This window comes from Chinchilla lanigera, unplaced genomic scaffold (assembly GCF_000276665.1).
Source record: "Chinchilla lanigera isolate Chin_1 unplaced genomic scaffold, ChiLan1.0 scaffold00004, whole genome shotgun sequence".
Taxonomy (NCBI): Eukaryota; Metazoa; Chordata; class Mammalia; order Rodentia; family Chinchillidae; genus Chinchilla; species Chinchilla lanigera.
The window spans coordinates 23,716,607-23,732,075 of NW_004955405.1; the positions used below are offsets into that span (position 1 = coordinate 23,716,607).

Below are 15,469 nucleotides of genomic sequence, written 5' to 3' on the forward strand. Positions count from 1 at the left end.
TTCCTTCCTTCCTTCCTTCCTTCCTTCCTTCCTTCCTTCCTTCCTTCCTTCCTTCCTTCCTTCCTATTTTTTTCAAAGTGTACCTCAGGCCAACCTGGAAATACCTATGTATCTCACACTGAGCTCAAACTTAAGATCCTCCTACTTTAGCCTCTCAAGTGCTGGGATTACAGCAGGCACCATCATGCCCAAATGAATCCCAGTTTTCTCATCTCAAAAATGTCAAAAATAAGGCTACAGCCTCACTTTCTCATTAAATGAAAGTTCTTAAACTGTCTTGTGTAGATGTATTGCATTCTTATTACTATAAATTTTCTCCTTACATTTTAATGATTCAATTGGCTTACTGGCATATTTATCGTGGGCATCTGTGTTAGTGTGTGCCAGTTTTCCCCAGGGTCCCCATAAAAAAGAACAGCAGAGCTGAAATTCTAAGTCTTGGATTAGCACAGGTTCTCAGTTGTGAGCTGATCTGTCACCATTTACACAGTAATCTGTGCAGAAGTAATGTAGGTGAGGACTTGTTGAAATCAATCAGTTTTATCTGATTTCCTCAAACCCCACACCCAGTTTAAGGAAAAGTAATAAGAACCCTAGTATCTTTCCTTCGGACAAAAGAGAAGAACACAGGAATAACTACATTTGGCTAGAAGGGTGGGACCAAGAGTTGAGTAAGACTCTAGATAATCAGGAAGTGCTGAAACGACACTCTGCCAAATAACATTATTTATACAGCAATGGCTAGGGAAAAAATTTATAGTGAACAAATAGTTCAATTGAATTCTAGACCTACTGTTACTATTATTACCTGTAGTGAGCATCTAGCTTTTGCACTTCTTTCTTCTTACATTTTCTCATGGTAATAGAAACTGTGTAAAATATTATAATGGATGTGGTTTTCACACAAAATCTCTTAAATACTGAATGTTGGTGTCATGGGCTGTGAAACCACTGAAGAGGTTTTAAGTGTGGTAGAAATAACAACCTGAATGGTTTAAATAAAGCCCAGAAGCAGATTCCATTTCAACTCTGAGATTCTACGGTTGCTATATTCTCTCCATTCACCATAAAAGCTTAGAATGACACTCCTAAGCTTTGTAGAACTTGTATAGTCCGAGTGTATAATTACTCATCCAGCTTCAATGGGTAGTTCCATTAAAATAGCTTTTAATTAATTAAACTCAATATTTGAATAGCTGACTGGTTGGGTGTAGACCGGCACCTGTGTCCTAAATAAAAGGCCAAATTTCTTCACTTACTAACCATGGCTGTTATTAACTCTAATGAGTTGGAGTGACAATCCATATAAGACTGGCTATTACCAAAACTTACTCAGCTACAAAGAAAGTTTTGAAAGCTGTGAAACACAGAGACTTCAATAAAATTAAATATGGGCATATAAATCCATAAATGCCTCCAAATATGCAATCACCTGCTACATTAAATGATAAATATGTTGTGCTTTGAACTCTTATTTCTATATTTGGTATCTTATTTGATTCAATAAGGAAAAATATTGTCATAATTTTATCATTAAGAAAATTGAGGTTGATAGTCATGTGACAATTGAATACTTAACTCAAAACAAAATCAAGGCCAAATTAGAATCAAAGGTGATTTGAGAGTTGGTAAGAAATATAAAATATTTTCCATGCTAAACATTTCATTAGATAAGAACATAGAACAAAGAGATATATGCACTTGCCCAAAAACATGTGTTTGTATAGAGTGCAACTAAAAGTACACCTTGTTCACTATGTGAATAAACCATTTATAGTTTATTTTTAACTGATAATAAAATAGAATACAGTTAATGTATATAGCCTAATTATAATTTAGAATTTATTCATACCAGCCCTCATGTTTCTGCTAAGAATTCTGAATCTACAAACGAATTAATTATTTTTCTAATTTGATATATGCAAATTTGAAGCACAACTTTCCTGGTGCAGGCTTTTCTTTTAATTATATAACCCATATTTTCAATATATTTGACAGCATTGAAATGACAAAAGTTCAAATACTCCTTATATTTCATAGTTTGTAATGAAAGAGAATTATCTTACTTCACTGTCAAGAAATTTCATACAAATGGTACAATGTGATATATATGTATAATATGAAATATTCAAATCAAGACAATTAATAATGTATCCATTACCTCACTTAAATATTATCTTAAAGTGAGACTTTTAAGATGTACTTTCTGTTATTTTGAACTCATGATCTTCGAAATGAAATAATATTAATATAAAAAGAAAAAAATCATGATATCATGAATAACAATCAGTAAATATTTCTTAAAATATAAAATGATCTTTTAGGAATACGTAGTATACTTATTGCTAGAAATGTATTCTTTATAATTTAGTGTGTGGAGGACTAACTTAAAAATTCAGGAATTTAAAAAATATGGATGGATATAAAAAGAAAAGAGAATACATAGGTTTATAGCCAAAATACCATACTAGACAGTATTTTAAATAGTTCAAACAGAGAGATTTGCTGCAGAGAACGATAACAAATGTATTAGAAAGAATGGAGACATGAAATTCGAATGTCAGAAGCTGGTGTCTGTACAGTGGGGAAATCCTTCAAACATTCTTCATTTCATCAATTCAAAACATTCTTAAATGTTATAAAATGTAATCATTTATTGGTTTAAAGTAGGTTTTTGCTTAAGTAGGTTAAGTATTAAAACAAAAAAATTTAAAAGTTTACATCTTTTCTGCTAAATATATTACATGATTTAGGATATGAAGTAGAAATTTGTAGGAATGTGAGGCAAATATTACATAATAATCAAGTTTTTAACAAACTTTCTAACAAAGGTCGAAGGTAGTTAAATTATTGTTAGTCTGATAAAATAGACTCTTCCTGAATTTGATTGACAAACATTATTTCTTATTATTTGTGTTTGATTCATGTGTAACAGACATATTCACTTGAAACTAATTTGTTCTTGGATAAAATAAACCCTTTTTTCACATCTATAGCGTACAAGACACAATTAAAAGCTTGCGGTTCAAAGGTGAGAAAGCACAGTTCTGTCTTTCAAAATCTTAAGTTAAAGGAGAAGAACAACTTTAATATAAAATATCATTTCTTTGGTTAAGCTGTGTATAAAGTACAGTTTTGGTATGGAGGAGGGGAAGGAAGAATTATATCTAGTAAGGAGGGTTGAGGATAATCACATAACTGAGAAATGTTATTATTGTTAGTTTCTAGATGTTAATGACAATATAATAAATTATTACATCATCTTTGAAAAATTTTCCTTAATTGATGCTTAACTTCTATAAAGTAGGTTTTGAACTATTTCCCTTTTTGAACACATTGAGAATTTTGTGGATGTAATCTGATTTCTTCAGTGTACCAATGCTATTTTCTCATGATGTAGAGAACTTATTAACCTCACTTGTAACAAACACGAATTCCAATTGTTCTGGAATGGACTCTGTCATGACCTAACTACCTATACTGAACTCTTTCATAGCTGGAATCTGAAATATACCCAAGGAATTCTGCGCTGAAGGCTTGATCCCCAATCCCCATATTGGGATGTGTTGGAAACAAACACTGGGGGTTGGGGCTTAGAACAAGCCAGTCATTGGGGGAGTAGCCTGAAAGGGTGTGTTCTGTCTTGGGGCACATTTTGCTTCTGGCCGCCATGAGATGAGCAGCTCCCCATCATAAGTTTCCCTCACCCAAGGCCTAGAAATAATGGTGCCACCTGACCATGGACTGACACCTCTTAAACTGTGAGTCAAAATAATTCTTTACTTTAAACTGATTTCTTCCATATATTTCTTTTTTTTTTCTTTTTTTGATTTAGCTTTTTTCCGGTACAGGAAATTTAACTCACAACCTTGTGTTTGCCAGGCAGGTGCTATGCCCATGAGCTAAATCCCCAGCCCCTTCTTCCATATATTTCATCACATTGATGGGAATGTAACACAAAACTTTTACTGAACATGATTATATATGTAGTTTGTATGTTTAGGACACTAATTAAAATTAAATGGGATTTTATAGAGGAGTCCCTAATCTTACACAGCTTCTCTTCTCATGAGAAGAGAGATACCAAAGTTCTCTTTCACATTACTCAGATGAAAATGAAGTCATGTGAAGACACAGCCAGAAAGCAAACATCTATTTACAAGTCACAAAGAGAATCCTCACCAGCAACTGCATTTTTTGCACATGCTGTTCATTGACTTTTAGCCTTTTTGTCACTCTGATATTGTCTCATAGCAGTCAACCAAAACATGCACAAATATATGAGGCTGGTAAATCTGCAAGACCAGAAAACTGAGGAAGCTAAAGGATAGGACTTCAAGTAAGCTGTGAACATTTAAAAAAAATGTTTCTTTCTCAGTACTTTTGACAAGCATGCTTTGTATAGATGAGAAGTTTGGGAGAGAAGAGATGCAACACTGGGTTTTATGATGTCAGTTCTCATCTATAAGAACAAAACAGTCCTGCCTACATGGATAAGCTTTTATGAAAGAAGTTCATAGGATAAAATTTTTAAAAGTGACAAAATTGCTATACCAATCCTGTGGCATAGATTTTAGTAGAATAATAATGTTGATTTAAGTAATAAATTTGAGTAATAATGGTTAGTTTTACAGAGTTATGTAATTTTTTTACTTCAAACTATTCATTTATGAAAATAACAAAGCATTCATCGGTATGAAAAAGATCAGGATTTGCTCTCTCGGATGCGCATATCTGGATCCTGCTCAGCAGCCTGTTTTTCTGCTGCTATTTCTTTCAGACGTTGGTCATGGCCAGCAGTTTAAGTTTAGACTGGTTGGCAGTTCTCAGGTTAATAATATCCCTTAGTTATTTCAGGTTGATAAGGTCCACAATCTCCTGAACAAGTGTACAGTGAAAGCTAATTAAAAAGAAACAAATGGAATGATTTCAGGGCTCCAGGAGGAACAAAGCATCAATTCAAGATTCTCTCAGTGCTATAACCAAGATCTTCTTTGGGTGCCTCATATTTATTTGGATATCAGAGGAAGTGAGGGGAATACTCAAGAAAGGTGGAATTACTCAAGGATTTCTCCAAGTAAGGTATTAAATTAATCCTTAATACAGATTAAGTTAATCCACCCAAGAGTGAGATGTCTGGGGCCATAGTCTTTATCTAGTTGAGATTGGATCCAGGAGTCTTTGGCTGTGATCTTTTCTTATCCTTTGAGGCTTTCAGGCTTTATCTGCAATTACAGGTTTTAGTAGGGATTAGTGACTCAGAGATTCACTTACTATGACTCCATCACCCACCTCCAGACAAGTGGTCTAGGCTTTGGATACATTCACAAATAAACACAAAAAGGCAGTTGGTTAATTTAAGTCCTGCTTGGGGCTGCTTCGTAGTAGTCTCCATCAGGCAGCATGCTTGACAAAGATGTAATTACGGTATTCTTCCCAGCCAGCACTGGATGGTCATCTGCCCAGATCTTTCTTCTCTTCTTGACTTTCTCTGGTATGAGTTTGTCCACTTTTCCTTATCTGACTCAGTTCCAAATTTATCGTCAAAGCTTTGCCATGATTCCAGCAGCAAGAGCCTCACTTCCTTTTCTTCATAGTTCTGAATGGTTTTTGTTAGCTTCTTCACAGCTTGGTCTGCATTAATGACATTTGCTTCTTTCCCCAAAGACAATTCAAACTAAGTAAACTCATCCTTACTTGACATGTTGTATGCATTGAAGCAGATTTTATATTCAGTGATTTTGTATTCTTTCAGTTTATTCTTGCTCAAACTCAAAATCCATATATGATTTCCAAAGCACTTCTGAATTCTCTAGACAGGGTTGGCTGATGGCCCATGCTCAGTCAATATCCCCAAGGGCTATCTCTAATTCTGCAAACCCCTAATAGAGGAAGTATCATTTTCAGGTTCAAATTCCAGGATCTTTTCCTAAAGCTTCCAGCATCTGTTGAATTCTCGAAGCTACAACTCCAATTCTATAGAACTTTTCAACCACTTGTTCTTTGGACATTTCCCAAAGCTCATCTGGCAAAGGGTACACTTTACTGTCTTATTTCACACTGTGCATGACAATACCACATTTTAGAGAATGTGAACTTCTTGTGTAGCCCTAGTTCTGAAGGGGCTCAGTGGACTTGTTCTTTCAGGACCCTCTAACCCCAGGCCCTGGTAGAACCAAGAGCTGATCCACAGATGGATATGGTCCTTCCAGGTGCTTCTCCGGGATGGTAGCATTGGTGATGACATCTCTTTCCACCAAGCTCAAGTTATAGAATCATACATGGTCACTGTGTGGATGGGCCCTCACTTCTTCCTTACCCTGGAACTGCCACTTATTCGTGATGATATCTTCAAATCTTCTCCTGTCACCAAACTTCTTCTGGAAGATGGCTCCTGGGCCTACTGTTTTGGGATTCTATCTGGGGTGTACTTGTAGATGACTTGCACCCTCTCCAATTCTTCCAGATTTTCTTCCAGTTTGGCAAGGGCAACATAAAGGTGTTCGTCCATATGTTCAGCTCCAAAGAATTTTACTGCTCTCTGGTACATTTTCCAGGCATGGACAAAGTGAGCATGTATCCCTTCAAATCGGGAGTACTTGATGCATGTCTTTGCTTCAGGATGTACAGGGAAAAGTGCTCAAGATTGTGCTGCCTGCTGCACCTCCTGGTACCTCAGCTCCAAGTTGTGTAGCACAGCCAGCCCGCTCCTCTTGCTTCCATCCCATCCAGGCTGGAACAGCTGCCAGGACCCAGGCGTGTTACCCAGCATCACCTCCATGCACACATACTTGTGCCAGGACTGGGCCTGGCTGATTTGCAGCAGAGTGGTTATGGCCTGGTCCCAGATGTTTCTGGCATGGGCATGGGTGCCTTGGCAGTTCTTCATTTCCATTTCTGCATATTTCAGCCAGAATGTGATATTCTGATAGTCTACATCTAAAGCACACTCGTGTATGGATCCAGTCTTTTGAATCCTCTTTAGCCGTTCTCCCTACTGTTTGCACCTTATCTAGTTACTAATCACAATCCCTCTTTTTCTGATGTTATCTTCAAAAGTCTTCCTTTTCCTTGGCTGGCAATCATTTAATTCTTCTTCATCTGTAATCATCCGCTCAGGTGGAGGCAGGAGAAGCTGAAATTTTCTTTGGCTTCTGTTAAGAGTTACTCAGCAGTTAACTGTATTTCAGCCAGGGCTTTGTTTTTTACCTCGGCCACCTTGGAAATTCACTGCTTCCCAGTCGCTGTGGAGGCCTCTATGTCTGTAAAGCCAACTTCAGTGGATCAAAGCCCAGCCAGACCCCAGAAACCTACCAGAACTCTAATTTGGGCATAAAGGTGAACAGAGAATTTTCAAAATGGTTTAAAAAGCTCTCAGAGTATATCCCTAGTTCTTTGATGTTCCTCTCTCCAAAATATAAAGCTTGATTATTCTCTTCCCAAGTGTAGACAAGATTAGTGATACACGTCTAATGAACACATGTGGGTGATACTTAGTGGCTTGTTCTACAAATAATGGTAGAAGTGGTACTGTGTCATTTTCAATTTTAGGTTAGGAAAAGCCAGGCTTCTGTCTTGTTCTGCATTAGTCATATTGTAAATAGACACCTGAGAAGGGCACATGGTGAGAGACTGAAGCCTCATGACAACAGCCACCTATATTGGTTTAAAATAATCAGTGTAGTCAGCTTTCTGTCACTGTGACAAAATACCTGAGAAAACTGATTTAACAAATGGAAAGTTTATTTTGTCTCTGGTTGCAGAGGTTTAAGTCCATGGATGCTTGGCTTTGTACTTCCTGGTGAGGCTCCAGGGTAGTAAAGACTGCACACCCCAAGGAAGCCACAAAACAAAACGGCAGAAAGCAGGGTGCACATGTGCCCTTCAAGGGCATCCTCATAGTCACCTAGCTTCCTTCCACTAGATTTTACCTCATAAAGGTCACTACTTCCCAAAACTGGCACAGGCTGTCAATGAAGACTTGAGAAACATTCTGGATCCAAATTACAGCAATTATTCCCTGGTTTGTAAAAGTTTACATCTATCTCACACACACACACACACACACACACACTCATTTAGTCCTCTAAGAATCACCCAGATCTTAACTGTGCTAGAATTACTCAAAAGTTCAGATCTAAAGTTTCCCCTGAGACTTAAGGCAAAATTTATATTTGAACCCTTGTAATTTTTTTAAAGTCACTTATGTCTAATACAAAGGGCATAAATGGAAATATTTCCATGTTTGAAAGAAGGAATGGAGTCATAGAAAGGAAAGATTGGACTAAAGCAAATGCAGTCCTAGCAGGATGAAGTCCTTTAATTCATGGTGGGATGTTTTAAGTTCGAAAGAACTTAGCCAGCCTGTGTCTGTGGCCCGTCAGACTATAGTTTACGGAGCCAGTCTCTTGGCCTACTCTGCTTGCTGCATGCAGCTTTGCCCAGCAGGCATTCTGCCTTACTGGCCTCTCTAATTTCCTCAGGTGTCCATTACAGCTTAGGCAATACTTACATCTTTATGTATGACCTCATCAGCATTTGCTCACAGGGGCTTTGACCCTGTTATGCATGTCCTGCTCTCCAAGGCTTTCCTTTGAAATCTTTCCTTTGAAGCCTCCATGATGCCAAAACTTTTTCAATTGGTAGACCTGCATAACCAGCATCACACGAAAAGGCCATGTTCTTCTACTACTGTGAACAGTATGTGGACTCACTTGAACAATGGCTGCAGAGTCCTCTGAATGCCTTGTTGTCTGAATTCAGGAAATAAATCATGGGTAGACAGCTTTCTAAAAGCCTAGTATGAAGAGGGTGCTCCAGGATTTTTTTTTCTTAAAAGTTTTGAAATAAATTCGTACTTTCATGTCTTTGAGTCTGTGATGAATGGGGTCTTGCTGATTACTGAGATGCCCTTACACGAGTCTCCTACTGCCCTGATGAAAAGTATTAACTTCTTTTGAATGGTAACAATGTCTTTAGCAACTACACTGTCTTTGTCTGGAACTTGTCATATACACACTTCTATTCTTTCCATACTACAACATTTTCAAATCTTTCTACTCTGCATTTTGCATCCAACTTCCACTGTAAACTTAACTAAAAGATACCAGCAAATGCCAGTGTCATGGTTTGAATGTTATACTGTTTTAAAATTGCCTTTTCTGGGTTAACTAGTCCACTACCTATAAACTCAACCTCTCAGAGTCTCAGTACATGGAAAAATGTGGTCAACTTCTTTGCCAGAATGTAATATGAGTAGTCTCCATCCAATTTCCAACTGAAGCTTTATTTCATCCAAAGTCCCATGACCCTAGCTTTTACTCTTTGCCTTCTATTAGCATTCTCATCTTTTGGGCCCTCACAGCAATCAGCCCCTAAACCTCTGCTTACAGCATTCTGGGCTTTCTCTAAAAATTTATCCACAAATTTCCAAATTCCTCCTACAAACTAGTTTCAAAGTCTTCTAAACCATATTGCCAGGTCACTAGTGTTCTGCATCAGTCAGATTTCTGTTGCTGTGATATAATGTCCAAAATAATCAATTTATAAGGATAAGACATGTTTGTCCTCATATTTCAGAGCTTTCAGTGTGTGAGTGATTACCTTGCTGTGGGCTGTCGAGGCACAGTACAGAGCAGCAGCAGCAGCATGTGGTAGAAGGGGCTTCTCGCCCAATGGCGGCCAGGAAGCAAAAAGAAAGGAGAGGGATGAGGATCGCAACAGCTTCTCTCTTTTAAGAGCACTCTCCCAGGGACCTAACTTCTTTCCATTCAGCCTCACCTCTTAAAGATTCCACCACCTCAATGCTAGCCTATATCTTATCTGAAATCTCATGAAAGACTTTGAGATTAAAACATACCCAGAATTGTCTCCTTAATCTTGACTCTTACAAGTTACGGTGTATTTTTAAACTGCCAAATGTGGAGATAGTCTCAGAGACTTAAGTAACTACAGGTTAGGTATACCTTACTGTTCCAGTCAGCTTTTCCTTTGCCAAGACCAAATATCAAACACCCACAATTTAAATGAGGAAATTACTCATTTACCTCATGGCTTCATAGGATTCAGCCCATGATTTACCAGTTCCAAGGAAGGGACATCATGGGGGCAAAACCACTCACTTTGTGGTGTCTGGGATGCGGAACTGGAGAGCATTTCCAGAGAGGAAAGGAGTAGAAACTAGGTGTTATCCCAGAGGTGATGCCCCCCAGCTCTCCTCCAAACGGGCCCAAGCTCATCACAGATCATTTTACCTGGAGCCTCAGTGGATCGATCCTTTGATGAATATGCTGCTTATGTTCATAGCAGCACAATTTGTAATTGCTAAAATGTGGAAGCAACCCAAATGTCCATCCACCGAGGACTGGATAAGAAAATTATGGTACTTTTATATAATGGAATATTACTCAGCTGTAAAGAAAGATAAACTCGAGGCCTTTATATTTAAATGGTCACAACTAGAAACCATACTCATAAGTGAAATAAATCAAACATACATGTGCAAGCACTGCATTGTGTCACTAGTGTAAAACTTGAAAGAGTTAATTTAAACTCGGAGGTATGATAGACACTGTGAAATGAGGAAACCACTGAAGAGTAAAGGGCTTCTGGGATGTGGGAAAAGAGAAGGGAACAAAGGAGAAATTTTGTATGTATGTATATACAGGATAGATAACATGGTTGTTCTTCTGTCTTCTATTTCTATGCTGAAAGAAACTGTCAATGAGTCTTTGGTTGACCAGTATTGCATGTTTCTATCTGTTTTCATGAGAAGCCACTTTGAAGATATCAATATGTAATACAACCACCATTGTTAATTCCCTACCACTTTGTTTGTAACTCTGTATTGTCTGTATTGTGCTTGTGATATGTTGTAAAATGTTGTATGTCTGTTAATGTTTCCCTCCTTTTATCTTTAAAATTAAAAAAAAAGAAAATGAAATTATGATAAGCACTAAAAAATAAAAAATAAAAAAAAAATAAACCGCTGCTTAGGAATCTGTTCATCCAGCTGGTTAAAATTCAGATTAAATGGCATACTCATCCAAAATGACTGTGGCCATTCAGATTTTGGAATTTTTGAAATTTGCAATGTTTGTGTTTATCTTACTGATTGTGTATCCCTAATCTAAAAAACCCTGTCTAAATGCTTTTCACATTATACCCACATTCAAAAATTTACAAATTTCAGGCATTTAAATTTCATATTTTCAGGCTAAAGCTGTTCAACCTATATTGAAATCAGACTCATAAAATAACAACAAATCACTATTTATACATTAATTGGACTATATCTTAAAAATAATAATTCTCCAGTATCTAACAGGGTATATTATTGATGGCTATATAATTAAAGTTCCCAATTCAGGGTTTAATTTTCTAACACACTATAAAAACTTAAAGCACATATTTCACTGAGTTAAATCTTCTCCTGAAAACCTAACCTAAAGGAGTATTATAAATGACCAAAGAAGTAGAGTTTTGCATTATTATGTACAACATTAAAAATAAATTATCTCACTATCACTTATGTTTAGAGCTTTATCAGTGTTTACAAGAGCATATCAGATGTCCTTTCTTTTTTTTTTTTTTTTTTTTGCTCTTTTTGACACAGGGTCTCACTATGCAATTCAGGCTGGCCTTGAGCTCACTTTGTAGCCCAGGCTGATCTCAAACTTTCAATGATCCTCCTGCCTCAGCCTCCCAAGTGCTAAGATTACAGGCATGTGCCACCATGCCCAGCTAGGTGATTTTTTTTTTTTCTGAGATGTCCTTATTTTTAAATCATATTATGAAGAAGGGTAATAGAACAAAGACTGAAAGAACTTCTTGGAGGTCATAAAACTACCTAGAGGAAGAGCAGAGATTTAAAGCTATACTCTTAACATGTATTATAGACTGCTTTTCTTAAAAAGTGCTTTGAATATATTTTAATATGAGAGTACTTAAATTAAAAAGGGATTCTAATTACAGAAAACCAAACGTGAATATTTAAAAGAATATTGTAGATGTATAGACAGTTCCACAAGCAATTGTTGTTATTGTCCTTAAAATAAAACTATACATTAAAAGTGTGTAACAAAAAATATTTGTGGGTGTTAGGTGATACTAAGGCATATAGTTGCATGGAAAGTTTTAGCAGATTGCCTGAACATGGAAAATGGGTCCATTATTTCTATGGTATCTGATTTTTCTTTCAAGAGAAATTTTGATTTTTCTTTCAAGAGAAATCTTAAAATCTGAGTTTTTAAAAAATATGAAACTTTTACATATTAAATAGATGGCAACAAATAACATTCTTTAAAATGCTAAAAGCAAATACATAATTTCTTAATGCAGACCAAAAAAATGGCTTCCAGATTAACATCTCCCTATAAATTTATAGTAATTAATTTAGAAGAATTATTTAAAGGCTCCTGAAAAACTTCACTGAAATATTATAGATGGCACTATCATATCTAAAGAGGAATACGTTATCAAGGTGATATTTCCAGCCTGTGAAATATAGACAGTTTAGAGAAAGAAGTGACTCACCCAAACAACTTCAACACAAGCATTTCCCATCCCAAGGATCAATGTACTGGATACTAATATGTTAGAATATTTTGCCATATGCCTATGGCAAAATATTTGAGAATTTAGCTCTTTGAACCAGACTGTATTTTGAATCTTTGCTATTTACAACTTACACTGTGAGCACATCTGTGTTTTTACTTGAAAAACAAACATATACTGTACTATACAGAGACACTGTGAGAAGCGAATGGCTTAATAAATATTAGCAGTTATTACTACAAAGATGAAACATTAGATTACCAGGACCTGGTGCCAGAAAACATTGTTATCATTAACAGTCTTTTTGCTGACTTCATTGTCATGAAACAATTCGTGACTATAAAAGACTTTTGTGCAGTGAAAGAATGTCTTAGCCAGAGGGTTTGAGATCAGACAGTGTTGAAGAGGTTAGTATAAATTAAGAAATTCTATGCTTTTGTTTTTATTTTTTAAATTGACCAATAAATTATTTGTATTTACTATATAAAACACAATGTTTCAAAAATATACATGTATTGTGTAATGACTAAATATAGGCAATTAACATATACATTAACTCACATAACCTTTTTTATGATGAAACACATTATATCCAAGAATATACCATATATTGTTTTCTATTGTCACTAGCTAGTACAACAGAACTGTTTTGTGTTTTTTAACACTGAGGATTGAATTCAGGGCATTTGCACTGAGCTACACCTGCATTTGCTTTTATTTTTAATTTTTAATTTAATTTAATTTAATTTTTAATTTTTTATTTTTTTTTGGTTTTGGTTTTTTTCCAGTACCGGGAATCGAACTCACGACCTTGCGCTTGCCAGGCAGGTGCTTTGCCGCTGAGCTAAATCCCCAGCCCCCTAATTTTAAATTTTAAAGCAGAGTATTACTAAGTGTCTAAATTGCCCAAGTTGGACTCACACTTATGATCCTCCTCTTGAATGTACGCTTTGAAGTAAACTTTTGTTTTTTTTTTTTAATCAACATCTCCCAGAACCACACCCCATCCTGTCTGTATTTGCCATTCTACTCTTGACGTTTATAAAATTAACTGTTTTAAGGCTTCACATGTGAATGAAATCATACATCAACGGTCTTTCTGTGCTTGGTCTACTTCATTTAATATAATGACCTTCTTCCCACCCATCTTGTTTCAAATGCAGGGTTTCATCCTTTATATGGCTAACTAGTATTCCATTTTGTATATGTACTTTATTTTCTTTATCCACTTATCAGTTAGTAGCACAGTTAAATTATTTATATTTACTGGCTGTTGTGAATAGTGTTACAGTGAACACTGGCATGCAGAGTGTCTCTAATTTCCTTATTTTGTTCATCTTGGATATGTATGCAGCAGTAGGAATGCTGAATAATATGGTAGTTCTATTATTCACTTTTGAGGAAATTCATACTATTTCCCATATTAATGTGGGATCATTTGAAATGTCTTCTCCTACATTTCTGATTTTATTTGCACCCTCTCATTTCTCTTAGGCTAGTTAAAGCTTTGTCAATTGTGTTTATCTTTTTAAAGAAACAATTCAGTTTTGCTCATCTCTTGCACTATATTTCCAGACTTTTCCATTGATTTCCGATCTTTACTTTTCTCTTCCTTCCATTAACTGAGCTCAGTATGTTATTTTCTCTTTCTGATTTCTTGTGGCATAATGTTAGGTTGATATAATAATCAGCTCTCCCATTGCTGGGAGATAGAACTGGACACCACAGCTCAAAGAAGGGAAGGTTTAATTTGGTTCATGGTTTCAGATGATTCAGTCTACGGTCATCTGGCTACAAGGCAGAAACTCCATCGTAAATGGGCACGGCAGAGAAAAGATGCTTAGTTCGTGGCACCTGGGAAACAGAGTTGTGGAAGTGTGTCATAAGAGGTAAGGGAGCAGATGCAGACACTAAGGTTGTCTTACCATTTGTAAGTGTGCTGTACTCAAGGCAATCAAGTTGACAATTCCCCCTAACTTCTTAAACTGTTTATACTTCCCAAGTAAACACAAGATCATGATTCTGCCTAAATGATTCAGTTTATTCGACTGAAAGACAATAATCTCTTTCCTCAAATCTCAACAGTCCTAGTAGTACTAAAAGTCCAATTCAAAATTTCCTTTGAGAATGAAATTCCATAAAAATAAACAAGTTATGTAATCCCATAATACAGTAGCAGAGGGTGAACATTCCCATCCCAAAGCAAAGAATAAGGGGTTTAAAAGAATCACACCACAGCAAGAAGAAAACCCACAAGGGCAATCACTAAGTCGTGTCTGTGTTCAACATCTGGGGTACACTGTGGTGAGATGTGAGTTCCAAAGGGCTTGAGCGTCCCTGCAGTCCCCATGGAATTGCTGATCGGAGCCTGTCTGGTTCTCCCTTAGGCTGGATTTGCTCATGGCTTAGAGCTTTCCTGCAGAGATGTTATACATTCCAAGCATCTCTGATTTCCTCCGGCCTCTACTGCATCTTTGGCTTTATTCTCATACCTTCACACATTATCTTCTCAAAGAGTATTTTCCTGGATTCCGAGTACTTCCTTTGAAATCTTTACAAAAGCCTTCCTGACCCCACAATTCTGAAATATATGCTGCATTTCTGGACAGCCTGCTCTTTATGGATGATCTAAATTTTGCCACCGCTTAACCACAATCAGACCCTGATGGACTATGACTTCTGTGACCCCCTGGATTGCTGAATATGGAGAAGTAAATTTGGGTACCAATTCCCCAGGGTGCGCTTTCTTTGGCAGGGACCATGGGCTCTCCTCCCAGATGAACCATTTACATTTTAAGAACATTGAGTCTCGAATGGGTAGGATTTGGTTCAATCCTGATATGCCCCAAAACATGTTTTCTTCTTTTTCCTGTACAAAATACTTGGTTTCTTTTTAATGGTGCTGATTTCCTCA

General features: G+C 36.6%; 1 protein-coding gene and 1 pseudogene across 1 annotated transcript in view; one reads left to right on the top strand and one right to left on the bottom strand.

Moving 5' to 3' along the window:
• The window catches only part of Nts (neurotensin), a 62,230-nt gene that overhangs the window by 20,349 nt on the left and 26,412 nt on the right, over positions 1–15,469 (top strand). The gene's annotated exons all lie outside the window — the stretch shown is intronic.
• Positions 4,688–7,257, bottom strand: LOC102025077 (annotated as a pseudogene).